The following is a 16,066-nucleotide window of genomic DNA, read 5'->3' as shown; positions in this document are numbered from 1 at the left end:
GCCTGAGAATTGGGGAGGGTGCAGGAGGCATAGGAGACATGATTCCTGCCTTCTAGAATTCTCTATCTGATAGGGGCATGAAAAGGGTCTAAGGAGCTGTTTAGAGAAACCAATATATAAAATGCTGATAGAACTTGAGGGACTTGAGCAATCATATCTCATATGGCTTATTTTATGCTTCCTAGAGGAGATGTGGGCATTCGGCAGAGGCCATAGGGGAGAGGGAGGCATGAATTGGCAAACTTGGTCCAGGGACAGAAAGCAGCTTTTACCCGGCCCTGGAGGGACCTAGAGGCAGGACCTGGAAAGGCCACCAGCTCAGTGCAAACACAAGGGCAAAGAGGAGGGGTTGATCTGTGTAGCCGTTTCTGAGGGAAGCTCATAGAGCTCACTGATTTGTGCCTAAAAAGCGAAAGTCCCTATGACTGAAGGACAAGGAACCTAGGCCAAGACTTGTTTTCCCAGAGGCTCCTGTGGGCGCTTATAACTAGGCCTACTCTAGCCATCCTTCCTTCTCGGGTGGCTGCATCATCACACAGGTGTGATGGGTCCTCATGGCCAGCAGGCCCCTTGGACCAGCAGCTCTCAGCCCTGGCTCAAATCACAGTTATCTGCGGGGCTTTTCTACAAACATAGTTGGCTCAGCTATACCCCAGGACCAGTTGAATCAGAATCTCTGGGCCTGGGCCTGGGCCAGGCATCTATTAAACTATACCAGTCATTCTAATGTGCCAGCAGTCAAGGTTGAGACCATGGCTCAGGGGTTATATATGCAGGTGCCTAAGAGACTAGCATGTAGGTAATGAGTGACTCTGATTGGGTATATGATAAGAGAGAGTGGTGGGGACTGTGGCAAAGTAGTACACTCCCTGCTCAGCTTCTGCCCTGTTCTTCAAGCGCCATGAGATTGTTCTGATTGTTTTATTCAGTAGAAGTTTTGATATGGATTTTCAGGTGAATTTTACCAATCTTTATATAATATGGAAGCTGATAAAACATATTTGCAAGCTAGATTGACTCCAAGGGCCACCAGTTGGGAGAATCTCCCATGAAATACTAGGCTCTCTCTGCTGTCTCATTCCATAGGGATGAAGGGAGAGAAGGGACTCGTCAGGAGCAAGCAGTACACCCAGGTTGCCCAGCTTGCAGGCCAGGGCTGCCTTTCCAGGCCATCTGCATTAGCTCAAGGGTCCCTTGGAGATGTTTGTTTTCCAGAGGAGAGAAAGATAGAAAATGGATGGGGATGGGGTGGTTGGCTAGGACCCTCAGGAAGGGCACAGTTAGGCAGTGGGGCTTCCGTTTGCTAAGAGGAGAGTTCATTTGTGCTTTCCTTCATTCAGCCTTCCCTTGAACACCTGCCATGTTGCAGACCTGTGTCCAGAGGCTGGGAAACAAAGGCCAGTAGACCAGGTCTGTCCCTGGAGGAGCCCAGGGTAGTGGGACAGAGTTATCCACAGCACTGGTTACTGGGGTACTGTTATGCAAATCACTGGGGCTGCTGAGAAGAGGGACTAATTCTTCCTGAGAGTGGCATGGGCATGGAAGCAAGAGCTGTCCAAGGACTTGAAATGGGCAGCTTCTTGTGGGATGAGTAAGAGACCCTCTCCATGGAGGAATACACTCAGGAGCCCTGCATCCTCACCTTAGCCAGGGAAGTGTTTTATTGTGATACCCTTCAGGTTGGAGCCTGTTGAAGGATGCCGTTGCAACTCCCTGTGGGGCTGCTGGTGGCTCCCAACTCTCTGTTGGATGACAAAGGGAAGGCTGTGCTGTGGCCGGTAATTAGATTTCACAGAGGCAGTAGCAGATAGCAGGAAGGTGACCGGAGGCAGGGAGGTGCTGGAGCTGACACCACCTCCTCTCTGCTCCAGCAGACACAGTGCTGGGCCCCAGCCTTTGTTGTGGTTTCCTTTTCAAATAGAAAAACCTCTCTTCTCTGTGTGAAGAGGAGGCTTGAGCATGCTTTGCTGGGCTCTGCACAGCCTGCCAGCATCCTCTTCTTGATTCTTGACAGAGCATAGGCTGCTTTGGTGCTGGAGAGAAAACCGTCTGCTTACTCCCTGCCTGCCAAGTTGTCTCCTGTGGGTGCCCTGCGGACTGTCTTCTGCTGGGCTCATGGCCCCTCAGAGTTGGGTCATCTTTAAGTGATTCCATCCCCTTGATAGCCATCACCAGTTTTATGGAACGAAAAGCACAAAAGCCAGTGGTGTAAATGGAATCTGTCCAAAGGGAAGGCAGACCCTTGGAGAGTGGGTCCCAGTGTCTGGCTCTGACTCTTATGTCCCCTCTTCTCCTGTGTTCCTACCGCCCCACCTCCTCCCAATGCAAGTCAGCCAGATCTTTCTTTTTATTGAGCATGTCCTGGGCCTGCCAGGACACACCTGTGAAAATAAATGAAGGCCACTCAAAGGAAAACACGCAGAGGCTGTTCATTCAGAGCTTCCTGTAGTGAGGGCCTGAGCCACTGTCACTTGCACTTGGCAGAGACTCAGAGGCAGGCAGAGTGGGAAGGCTTTACAAAATTATCTTTATGGGTATAAAAGATGATTTCAGCTAGGCCCTGGTTAGGGGCACTGCCCTGGGGATGCTGGAGGCAGGCCAGCTAGTAGCAGGGCAGCCTGTGGGATTGGTTAAGGTACGTACTTGGCTTTCTCTGGTTGGTCCTAAGTTGGAAGTAGGGACAAAAGTTAGGAAGCTGTCAGTTATCAAGCCCTGGCCACTTGGGGCCAGTTGTTGTAGGAATATTACTCGGCTTCCTGGCTTGTCAGGAGAGAGCAGTCTGACTTCCTGCAGGTCTCACTTAGAGCATACGAGCTTCCTGGGCTGGTTACTGGAGCTCATGGGGTGGTTTCCTGGGCAAGCTCCTCAGGTGGTGGGTCGGCGCTCTGATTTCACATTTGGTCTGGCCACTGTCTGCTCTCTCACATTTAGTCTCTCCTAGCCTGTCTTTCAGCTCAGTTCAGCCATTCCTACTGAGCACCTGTTCTGGCCCAGCCATGGGCATGAACAGGTGAGTCATAACTCAAGAGTCCGAATCCACTGGGCACTTAGCCCTCCTAGCTTCATGTTGAGTGTTTTCCACACGTCATCTCATTCAGTCCTCCTAGCACCCAACCTTTGGAAAAGAAAAAAAGAAAACTTAAGACCTAGACCTGGACCTTGAGGAGGCCCCTCTGGGGCGTAGGTGTATAAGAAGACAACACCTCATAATGTGAGGGTCATGCAGCAGACATTTACTCAAAGCCCGCTGGGCGTGTGGAGAAGGGAGAAGTCAGTTCTGCTGTGGTGAGTGGGTGTGTGCTTCTGCTAGGGCTGCCTTCACAAAGCAGACTGGTGGCTTTGACAGCAGACATCTGCTTCTCTGAGTCCTGGAGGCTGGAATCAGACATCCAGGTGTGGGCAGGTTTGGTTTCTCCTGAGGCCCATCTCCTTGGCTTGCAGGTGGCTGCTTTCTCACTGTGTCCTCACACGGTCTTTCCTCCGCATGGATCCCTGGTGTCTCTATGTCCTAATTTCCTCCTCTTATACGATACCGGTCAGTTTGGATCAGGGCCCACCCTAACGACCTCCTTTTGTCTTGATCACCTCTTTGAAGACCTTATCTCGAGCTGCTGTCACGTTGTGAGGTACTGGGGACTAGGGTTTTGATATACAACTCTGGGTAGGGGGACACATTTCAGCCCCATAATAGTGGGGAATCAGAAAATTTCCAGAGGAAATGGCTTAGAGGGTGCATATGACAGATGCTTAGGAATTTGTGAGATATAAAAGGGGGCGTTCCTGAAGCATCTTTCAGGGAGATGAGAGGTGTGTTTGAGATATGACTAGAAAAATGGTATAAGACTGAGTGTTATAGAGCAGGGGGTTATGGTGTGTCATCAGGGACTGACTGGAGGGAGAGGTCTGCCCACACAAGAACACCTGGGAAGGATGCTGGGCCTAGGGGATGGGGTAGGCCTATGCAAAAGGCCGAGAAAGTTGTGAAGTGCAAGAGAAGTGGTGTGAGTCAAGTTGTGAGGCCAGGACGGTATGGGAGGTGACATCAGGACCAGGCAGGAGAGGTCTCATGGGCCGGATCCATGTCAGCAGGACCTCGAACGCGAAGTCCCAAGCTTTATCCAGCTCCCAAGGAAGGTTATGGGACCCTTCCACCTGCTCAGAGTGGATAAGTCCCCTGACAGGGACAGCCTGGGCCTGGGAGGAAGGGCTGCTGCAGGGCAAGGCTGGGTTTGGGCTGGTTGAGGTGGGGGTGGGGTTCATTGTGGGGGTGGGTAGCAGGGAGTCTTGGCTGCTCTGGTCAGGCTGGGTGCCTCCGTGGAAGCTAGCTGGCCTGAGACCCTGCAGCTGGAGAAAACTGGGCTTGATAGAGGCTGACCTGTCAGAGCTGGGCTCCAGAGCTCCTAAAAAGGCATTGAACTGGGGAACAGTCACCTGGATGGACCCTCAGTCAGAGGAGAGTTGAGATTTTCTCTCTGCCTTGTCTGGTTTTGTGCTGTGATTTTCCCAAAGCAACTGGCTTCTCGTCTTCTTCCTAATGCTCCCCCAAGTGTGTGTTCTTTGAGCTCCTCTAACAAGGAGATGCTCACCAGCCATAAGCCCCAGGAGGAGGTGCTAGGGTCCCCTCCTCGAGCCTGGGCCTCACACACAGTGACATCCGGGAGATGTCGGTAGAGCAAAGGCTCCTGGCTGCTACCAGAGGGCTGTTGTCATCACCCCAGGGGTCTCCCAGGGGCAGCAGGGCATTGTTTCCTGAAAAAATGGGTATTTTTTGTCATTCTCTCAGCTGTAGCACATCAAGAGAGTGGGAGGAAAGCACAGGGCTTTATTTTCACCTTGGCAAGTCCCTGGTGCCAGAGCGCATGGCATGTCACTTCCTCTGGGCTCACCCTGGGGCCCCACCATGACTGGCACCTGGGAGTATGGGCAGAGGGAAAGGACAAGCTGGCTTGAAGAAACTGGGTTCCTGCTGACCGGGGGGGATGGGGGGAGTTGAAGGAAGACAGGGCTGATCCCTCTGTTCCTTAGGTCATGCCATCAAAGCCACCACTCCCATGGGTCAGGGATCTTGGAAGTATTTGGGGGCAGGAAGATGGTGTATGTCAGGGCCCCAGAGGCTTCTTTCCTGGTGTTCTGGGAAAGGAGAAGAGGAGGTAGCGGGGTCAGTGGGTACAATAATGATCCAGAGCTGGCAGAGCCAGAGAGCCATCCTCAGAAAGTCTCTCAGGCAGGAGCCGGGACATGTGGCCCAAAAGCACAGGAGACTCTGGGGTCTCTTCCGGTCCTACTTTGCCTGGGCTTTCTTTTCTTTAGCAGATGGCACTTAGTGGACAAAGAGGGAGGAAAAGTGGATCCTTTTCCCTTGTGTTGGGAAAGCAGGGCAGACATTAAGGCTTTGCAAAGGTCATTTGAATGTTGACATCTTGGGTTTAGTCTGGAATCAGGCAGATCTACTGAGTTGGGCATGAATTTTCTGGTTTCCTCTGCACAGGCCACTGGCAGGGTCTGGGAGGGTCCATCTTACATGAGTTGTCTACAACAGGAAGCTCCCAGTTGCTGATGATCAAGAGTCCCTAACCTGATAATTGAGGCCGTGATGAGACTGTGGCCTCTTGCCATCAAGGGCATCTGTCTTCTGTCTTCAAGGGCATCTGTCCCCTGGGGTCACCTGGCTGAGCTCAGTGGGGCAAAGGCCAAGCTGTTTGTGCCCCCTGCATGCTTGTGGATAGTGGGGTCATCCCTCCCTAACAGAAAGATAGAGGAAACTAAATGTCATAGGCTTCAGCATCCTTAGGATAGAATCCCAGAGATGGGATTACCAAGGCTGGCATGAGCATTTGAGGCTGTTGGCATACACTGTGAAGTCATCAAGCACTGATGTCACCCTGAGCCTGAGACCCACCAGGGGGTGAGGACCAGCCTGCCCTGTGGTCAGGCTGAACCAGGACCCACAAGGGAGAAGCTGGGCTGTTTGGTGCTCAAGGCACAGATGCCGAGTTCCAGTTCAGTTCTGGGGTGCAGTGTCTTCCATTCGCCCTGTGAATACACTCTCCATGCTGATCCTAGCCCTTCCTTCTTTCCTCCCTGGATGCAGCCAGTGGTGAGCCCCAGAAAGACTGAGGAAGAGCACAGAATAAGATGAGTGAGTGTATTCCCCTGCCCACCTCCCTGTGAGGACCACCTCGGGCTGGCTGAGCCCCCTTCTGAAGGTCACTTCCCTCGAGGCAACCTCTACACAACTCTCTCCACCCAGGGTTCCTCTGGGTGGGAATAGGTCTCTTCTGACCTGAGTCACTGTATGATCCCCTGAGGTTCCCCTGTAGCCTCCCACACCGTTGTAAATAGTTTGTTGTAAATAAACCATCCTTGAACTATCCTAATTTGAGTGCCATCTGTTTTTGGTTGTGGCCTTGACTGATGCTCTCAGCCACTTATTAGCTCTGTAACCATGGGCAGTTTGTTTAACTGGTCGGTGCCTCAGTTTCCCCCATGGTACAGTGGAATAGTAATGGTCTCTACCTTATAGGGCTCTTGTGAAGATTGAATGGTTAACCCCCGCACAGCCTGGGAGGGGCTGCCTCCCTGGCCCGTGGGAGTAACAGGCATTGAGTGCGTGAATGGATGGCTTCCCACCACATGGTCAGCAGAATAATGACCCCCCTGAGATGTCCACTTCCTAGTTCTTGGAACTGTGACTGTGTTGCCTTAGATAGCAAAAGAGACTGCAGCTGTGATTAAGTTAAGGACCTTGAGATGGAGAGATAGCCTGGATTAAGTGGGGGGTGCCGATGTAATCCCAGGAGTCTTTATAAAAAGGCAGGAGGGTCAGAGTCACAGAAGTTGTGATGACAGAAGCAGAGATTGGAATGATGCGGCCATGAGCTTCCCAGGGGCTGGAAAAGTCCAGTAACAGATTCTGCCCTAGAACCTCCAGAAGATACGTAGCCCTGCTGACACCTTGATTTCAGTCCTCCAAGACCTGTTTGGTCTTCCGACCTCCAGAACTGTAAGGTGATTAATCTGTGTTGTTCTAAGTCATTAAGTTTGTAGTGATTTTTACAGGAGCCACAGGAAACATACACACCAGAAGGGTCAGACCTTCCTGCCTCAGTATCCCCATCTTGCTTGCTTTTCCTGCTCTCCCGCTCCACCTCATTGCGGAGCCAGGGCTGTGCCCCGAAGGGGAAGCCTTCCCCAGGGAACTGCTGGCCTGCTTTTCTCAGCTGCCTTACTTCCCTCAGTTCCTCCCAGTGTCTGGCCCCTCCTGTGGCACACAGGCTAGGTTCTGGCAGAGCTTGAAGTTAGTCTCAGGTGTTTTGTTAAAACCCCTAGTAGGAGCTGCTGCCCTGGCCACTGTGGTGGTGGCTGGGGAGTGTAGTGGGTGAGAGAGGAGGTTGAATTGTCCCAGTGGGGCAGAACCTGGGACCTGCTTTCCTCCAGCACAGCTGGGGCCTGGGATGCTGGTGGGAGGTGGCTAGCTCTCCTTCGAACATCCAAGCAAGACAACTGTTGTTCCACCGGAGTCCTTGGCAGCACAGTAATTGTTTCTTTGATTTGTTACAGCTAAACAAACTGCCTAAGGATTGCTGCTTTAAAACAACAGTGTGTTACTTCCTCCAGCTCAGGAAGTGGGCCAGCTGGTCTCTGCTGGTGGTTCTTCTGCCCCACATGGTATAAAGGCTGAGGTCACCTCTCTGAGGAGGGAGGTCCTGCATCCCCAGGATGGACTCCAACAGGGAGGAAGTGCCGAGCTTAATCTGGGCTTGGACATCCCACAGCATCACTTCTGCTGCATCCTATTGGTCAAAGTGGCCACAAGTCCACAAGTCCAGCCCAGATTCAAGAAGTGGGGAACTAGTCTCTACCTCTTAATGGGAGTTGCTGCAAAATCTCAGCCCAGAGGGCATAAGGGATGGGAGATACTGCTGGATCATCCGGGAAAACAGTCTGCACAGTGGCTTTTTTAGTCTATTGGCTGGAGCACAGGTGGATGCCACCTTTATCATTCCTTGTTTGCCCAGCTCTCCAGTGCCTGCTGTTTGCCATCTGCTGTGCCTGAAACAGATATAATTTACCATTGGGGTCTGAAAACCTGCCCTGGTATTTATTTCCAAGCTGTGTGACTTTAGGCAAATTATTGGACCATTCTGAGCAGCTACTTTCTTATCCTAAAATGAACATGATAATATCTCATGGGAAGTGTATAAATCTCATATGCTATTTATTTGGTATCTTTATTTATATATCCTTATAAACCAAACTATATCCTTTTTTCTGAAAGTGACAGGAATAAATAAAATAAATTCCCTTTAGAGGGGAGTTGTAGGCATCCTGGAAGGTATTCCTGCCAAACAAGCAGAAGAACGTATCCTCTGTCCTGGATCTTGACAACCCTGGAAATCAGCAGGGCCTGGCACACCCCTGCCACCCGCCTGGGACTCCTGTGCACACCTGGAACTCTGGAACATTGTGATTCTGCATAAACTCTGATGCCTCAGCATTCCAGGGCCCAAGCTAACACTTCTCGCCCCTGTGTGACAAGGGACTTCACAGTTACCCTTCATTTCCCTGTGCTGAGCTCTAACGCACATCCCGTTTGCCCCTGGTTCTGAGATTTACAAGAGTTTCCATTTCCTGTCTGCCCTCCTTACCCACTTCCTGTGCATGTCTCTAGTGTTATAAAGCTCTATGCTTCATTGGAAAACAGATTTCTATTACTTGTATTTGAATAGGCAATAGATGCCCACGGCATAACATTCCAAGGTTCAGAAAGGGTTGTAGGGAAAAATAAGTGTCCCTCTTACTCCAGTCCCCAGATATCCAGTTCTCCTGCCCAGAGGCAACTACCATTACCAGTTCTAGAGATATTTCATGCCAACATGAACATAAATGTATTTATTGTTAGCATTTATAGTATACCACAATTGTAAACACTTGGCAAGTATAAAATTATTTAAATCTATGTAACCCTATAAGGTCAGAGCTGTATTTTAGATGAGAAAACTGAGGCAGGGAGAGCATAAATAACTTACCCGAGGGCACACTCAAGAAAGAAGGGACCGGAAAAAAAAAAGAAAACAAAGAAGGGACTGGGTGTATATACTGTTTTCAACCTGCCTTTTTTCCTTAGCAATTTATTTTAGAAATTGGTCTGTGTCAGTACAGTGAGAGCTGCCTTGTTCTTTTAATGGGGGCAACATGTATAGCACTTCATTTTAGTTTGTTCCAGACCCAGTTAGAAGAGTTCTCTCATCCCTTCCCTCTGCCCACCCTAGAATGGATATGGCTTTTGGAAACTTTACTCCTGTCTCCTCCCGCCTCTGTCCCCTGTGGGCAGCAGCTGCCTCTGTGCTGACCATGGGCCATTTGAAGGACACTTAGTGCCCCACTTGAACTGCTGACTGCTCTGCAGGGGGCCCTTTCAGGAAGGAACATGATTGCTCATTGATGCAGGGTCACAGGTAAGGTGCTGATTGATCCTCAGTGGGCAGGTATTTTTGGAGCTGGCTTATTTCCTTGCTGTCTGGCTACATAATTACTGCAGGCCAGTCTTGTCTGTTCTTTATCAGCAGGCTTCCTTTACCCAGTGACGTTAGTCTCAAACCACAGAGTCAGCCTTGGCAGTTGTCCAAGATAAGTATCATGTGGAAGTAGTAAGAACTTGGGGAAGGAGAGGTCCATTAACAGACACTGGAAACGACAGTTCAGTAGGCATAATAAATAAGGGAATGTCATGATGGTCTGCTCTTGGGTGAGGATGGGGTTACTCTTAGGAGTGGGATGGAACAGTCACTTCTCCCAGAGCCCCTGTCTATCCTGGGGGGCCCAGGCTGCTTGGCTCTGAGCCCTGGCATGAGAGAGCAAGAAGAAACATCTGGAGCCCACTAGGACCAGAAGACCCCAACTGTCTGTGTCCAAGTGAGAGGGTCGGTGAGACCCTGGGCCTTCTTGTGACACCAGCAACGAGAAAGAATGTGTCATGACACCAGGGGTGAGAGGGAAAGCTAGATGCACCTGCGGCTCCATTTAATCAGAAGCTCACACACCTGCCCATCAGGTGGCTGGGGCTGTTGGCTGCACTTTTGTTCTTCCTCTGAAGTGAAAACAACAGAGAAAACCTCAGATGCCTGGATTGGGGCAAAATAAAGTCCCAGGAGTTAGACAAAACTGAGTCTTTGATAGGTGTGGGGGCATCTATTTCAGGAAACCTACTTTCTTTGCCCTCCCTTGGTGAGAGGGCCTGGAAGTGGTTCCATGGTTTGGTTCCCATTCAAAACCAACCAGGTTTATTATGAACAACTTTGCACTTACAAATTTGACAACTTAGGAGAAGTGGACCATTTCCTTGAAAACCAAACACTATCAAAACTCAACCAATACAAAACAGACAACCTACATAGTCCTATAGCCATTAAAGAATGGGATTCATTAAAGATATCCCCTCAAAAGGATGGGTTTCATTAAAGTCTATGGGCCCAGATAATTTCACTGCAGAATTCTATCAAACTGTTAAATAAGAATTAACATTAATTTACACAAGTCTCTTCCAGAAAATGGAGAAGAAAGGCACCAATTCTATGAAGCCAGTATTAGTTTAATTTCAAATCCAGATAAAGATAGTACAAAAAGAAAGACTACAAACCAGTATTGCTCATGAACAAGGACACAGAAATTCTCACCAAAATGTCAGCAATAAAATCCAGCAATGTATAAAAAGAATTACAGGCTATGAACAAGTAGAATTTATCAGTTTTTCCAGATATGCAAGGCTGGCTCACCCTCACTGAATTTGAAATTTAGTCAGTGTGATGTATCATATCAAAGGGTAAAGAAAAAGAATCATGCAATCATATTTGTTGGCAAAGAAAAGGCATTTGACATGCTTCAACACCCATTCATGATTTAAAAATAGAAGCACTTCAAGGTTTAAAGATGGTGGTGTGAGAAGTGAGACAGAAACTTCCTCCCAAAATCACATATAATACAAAAGTACAGCAAATACAATGAATCCTGAAAAAGTGACTGGAAAGAAGGTTGTGACAGACTGCCTACATCCAGGGAAAAGAGAAGACCTCACAGAAAAGGGTAAAGTAACAAAGCTGCGATCCAGTGGAACCCAAGTCCTTCTCCAACCAAGCTCATTGGTGGGAGGAAGAGAAATGGAGTGGGGAGAGGGTAGAAGCCTAGGACTGCTGAACACCCAGCCCTGGAGATCTGCTTCAGGAGGATGAACCCACATTATGTGGTGCTCTAGAGATTAGTGGGGCTGGAAAGCAAAGACAGGCAGAATACTTGGAGAGACTGAAATTCCAGCTGCTTGTGGAGAACAAGTAGTCATAACTGGCCACTCCAGGACAAAAGAAAGGCAGACACTTTGAAAGACTTCCCAATGCTGAGAGGGCTGCTAAAGGGTCAAGGATTACACAGAGCTTGCTGCTCAGGAGAAAGGAGAGGTGGACAAAATTGTCCCAGCACACTAGCCCAGCAGGTTGGGAACTTTCAGGAGCTTCAGGTGCTCCATCCCTGTGGCTGGTGACATGCACTAAGGCCCCACACCGCGATACGCAGTCTGCTGCTCCGGCTGCCCACCCAGCACCAGTTTGCAAACCTGCCCCTGCCATGGCGCCAGGCCAGCCAGAGGGTGGCTCCGCCTATGGCAGCTACAGGGGCACAATGCACAGGCTCTTCCCTTTTCACTTGGCCCACTGGCCCTTACAGTAGAGGCAGGCACTGCAGCCAGGAAGCAGGAAAGAGCTCTTTCTTCCTGGGAGGCACCAGTGCCACTCGCCTGCAACACCCACCATCGCTCCAGATGCTGGGCAGCTCCAGAGAGCAGAGCTTCTGGGCATTAGAGGGTGCTGCCTACACAAAGTTATTATTTCAGAGTAATCAATGCAAATATGAAATGGCAAAAGAATCTGGTACAAATCAAATCCCACAAACACCAGAAAGAGAGCTCAGTGAAACTAAAATCACCAATCTTCTTGATAAAGATTTCAAAATAAAAATCATAAACATGCTCACAGAGCTACAGAAAAATATTCAAGACCTCAGGGAAGACTTCAAGAAAGAGATACAAACTTTGAAAAATACAGTATCTGAAATGAAATGTACAATGGAGGGATTTAAAAGCAAATTGGATGAGGTAGAGGAGATGGTAAATGAAATAGAAATTAGAGAACAGGAATAAAAAGAAACTGAGGCACAGAGAGAAAAAAAGGATCTCTAGGAATGAAAGAATATTAAGAGAACTGTGTGACCAATCCAAATGGAACAATATTCACATTATAGGGGTACCAGAAGAAAGAGAAAAGGGGATAGAAAGTGTCTTTGAGGAAATAATTGCTGACAACGCCCCCAATCTGGGGAAGAAAATAGTCTCTCAGGCCAAGGAAGTGCACAGATCTCCCAACACAAGGATCCAAGGAAGACAACAACAAGACATATAATCATTAAAAATGTCAAAGATCAAGGACAGAGTATTAAAAGCAGCCAGAGAGGAAAAAGATCACATACAAAAGAAAACCCATCAGGCTATCATCAGACTTCTCAACAGACACCTTACAGGTCAGAAGGGAGTGGCATGATATAGTTAATGAAATGAAACAGAAGGCCCTAGAACCAAGAATACTCTAGCTGGCAAGATTATCATTTAAATTTGAAAGAGGGATTAAACAACTTCCAGATAGCAAAAGTTGACGGAATTTACCTCCCACAAACTGTATTTTGGGTGGACTGCTATAGGTGGAAGTGATCCTTATGCTAAATAGCTGTCACCAGAGAAAATAAAATGACAGTAAAGGAAGTACACCACATTACTAAGCAAATGCAAAATTAAATCAACTAACCTCCAAAGTCAGTCAAGGGATACACAAAGAGTACAAAATATGGCACCTAATATATAGAGAGTGGAGGAGGAAGAAAAAGAAGGGAGATAAAAAAAAGAACTTTAGATTGTGTTTGAAATAGCCTACTAAATGAGTTAAATTAGACTGTTAGATAGTAAAGAAGCTACCCTTGAACCTTTGGTAAATATGAATCTAAAGCCTACAATGACAATAAATACATATCTATTGATAATCAGCCTAAATGTAAATAGACTGAATGCACCAATCAAAAGACATAGAGTTACAGAATGGATAAAAAAACACAAGACACGTCTATATGCTGCCTACAAGAGATTCACTTCAAACCCAAAGACATACATAGAATTACAGTGAAAGAATGGAAAAAGATATTTCATGCAAGTAATAGGGAGAAAAAAGAAGGAGTTGCAGTACTTGTATCAGACAAAATAAACTTTAAAACAAAGAAGAGACAAAGAAGGACATTACATAATGATAAAGGAGTCAGTTCAACAAGATGATATAACCATTATAAATATCTATGCATCCAACATAGGAGCACCCAAATATGTGAAGCACCCAGCATAGGAGCACCCAAATATGTGAAACAAATACTAACAGAATTAAAGGGGGAAATAGAATGCAATGCATTCATTCTAGGAGACTTCAACACACCTTTCACTCCAAAGGACAGATCAAGCAGACATAGAATAAGTAAGGAGACAGAGGCACTGAACAACACATTAGAAAAGATGGACCTAACAGACATCTACAGAACACTCCACCCAAAAGCAGCAGGATACACATTCTTCTCAAGTGCACATGGAACATTTTCAAGAAAAGATCATATACTAGGCCACAAAAAGAGCCTCAGTAAATTCAGAAGGCTTGAAATTGTACCAATCAGCTTCTCAGACTACAAAGGTATGGACTAGAAATAAATTATGCAGAGAAAACGAAAAAGCCTACAAACACATGGAGGCTTAACAACATGCTCCTAAATAATCAATGGATCAATGACCAAATAAAAACAGAGATCAAGCAATACATGGAGACAAATGACAATGATTTAACACCTTAAAAATCTGTGGGATGTAGCAAAGGCCATGCTAAGAGGGAAGTATATTGCAGTACAGGCCTCCCTCAGGAAAGAAGAACAATCCCATATGAATAGTCTAAACTAACAATTAACAAAACTAGAAAAAGAAGAACAAATGAGGCCCAAAGTCAGTAGAAGGAGGAACATAATAAAGATTAGAGCAGAAATAAATAAAATCAAGAAGAATAAAACAATAGAAAGAATCAATGAAAGCAGGAGCTGGTTCTTCGAGCAAGTTAACAAAATGGATAAACCCCTAACCAGACTTATCAAGAAAACAAGAGAGTCTACACACATAAACTGAATCAGAAATGAGAAAGGAAAAATAACTACAGACACCACAGAAATACAAAGAATTATTAGAGAATAATATGAAAAATTATAGGCTAACAAACTGGGTAACCTAGAAGAAATGGACAACTTTCTAGAAAAATACAACCTTCCAAGGCTGACACAGGAAGAAACAGAAAATCTGAACAGACCGATTACCAGCAACAAAATTGAATTGGTAATAAAAAAAAACTACCTGAGAACAAAACTCCTGGACCAGGTGGCTTCACCGCTGAATTTTATCAAACATTTAGTGAAGACCGAATACCCATCCTCCTTAAAGTTTTCCAAAACGTAGAAGATGAGGGAATACTTCCAAACTCATTCTGTGACGTCAGCATCACTCTAATACCAAAGCCAGGCAAAGACACCACAAAAAAAGAAAACTACAGACCAACATCCCTGATGAACATAGATGCAAAAATACTCAACAAAATATTAGCAATACGAATTCAAAAATATATCAAAAAGATCATCCATCATGATCAAGTAGGATTTATTCCAGGGATGCAAGGATGGTGCAATATTCAAAAATCCATCAACATCATCCGCCACATCAACAAAAAGGACGAAAACCGCATGATCATCTCCTTAGATGCTGAAAAAGCATTCAACAAAACTCAACATTCATTCAAGATAAAAACTCAACAAAATGGGTATAGAGGGCAAGTACTTCAACATAATAAAGGCCAAACATAATAAAGGCCATACAACAAACCCACAGCCAACATCATATTTAACAGCAAGAAGCTAAAAGCTTTTCCTTTAAGATTGGGAACAAGACAAGGATGCCCACTCTCCCCACTTTTATTCAACATAGCACTCGAGGTCCTAGCCACAGCAACCAGACAACAGAAGGAAATAAAAGGCATCCAGGTTGGCAAGGAGGAAGTTAAACCATCCCTGTTTGCAGATGACATGATATTGTACATAAAAATCCCTAAAGACTCCACTCCAAAACTACTAGAACTAATATCTGAATTCAGCAACGTTGCAGGATACAAAATCAATACACAGAAATCTGTGGCATTCCTATACACTAACAATGAACTGGGAGAAAGAGTAATTAGGAAAACAGTTCATTCACAATTGCATCAAAAAGAATAAAATACCTAGGAATAAACCTAACCAAGGAAATGAAAGACCTATACCCTGAAAACTACAAGACACTCTTAAGAGAAAGTAAAGACGACACTAATAAATGAAAATTCATCCCATGCTCTTGGGTAGGAAGGATTAATATTGTCAAAATGGCCATCCTGCCTAAAGCAATCTACAGATTCAATGCAATCCCTATCAGAATACCAATGGCATTCTTCAATGAACTAGAACAAATAGTTCTAAAATTCATATGGAACCACAAAAGACTCCAAATAGTCAAAGCAACCCTGAGAAGGAAGAATAAAGCTGGGGGGATTATGCTCCTCCAGTTGAAGCTCTACTACAAAGCCATGGTAATCAAGACAATTTGGTACTGGCACAAGAACAGGCCCATAGATCAATAGAACAGAATAGAAAGACCTGATATAAACTCAAGCATATATTGTCAATTAACATCTGATAAAGGAGCCATGTATATACAATGGGGAAACAACAGCTTCTTCAACAACTGGTGTTGGCAAAACTGGACAGCTACATGTAAGAGAGTGAAACTGGATTATTGTCTAACTCCGTATACAAACGTAAACTCGAAATGGATCAAAGACCTGAATGTAAGTCTTGAAACCATAAAACTTAAAAGAAAACATAAGCAAAACTCTCTTGAATATAAACATAGCAATTTTTTTCTCAACAC

The 16,066-nt window shown here is 46.3% G+C and overlaps 1 protein-coding gene across 2 annotated transcripts in view; it reads left to right on the top strand.

Annotated features, from left to right (window-relative positions):
• LRRC20 (leucine rich repeat containing 20) overlaps positions 1-16,066 on the top strand; it is an 82,897-nt gene that overhangs the window by 31,152 nt on the left and 35,679 nt on the right. The window lies entirely within an intron of this gene.

Source organism: Manis pentadactyla, chromosome 8, assembly GCF_030020395.1.
Source record: "Manis pentadactyla isolate mManPen7 chromosome 8, mManPen7.hap1, whole genome shotgun sequence".
NCBI classification, from domain to species: Eukaryota; Metazoa; Chordata; class Mammalia; order Pholidota; family Manidae; genus Manis; species Manis pentadactyla.
This window is presented reverse-complemented; position numbering and strand designations above follow the sequence as displayed.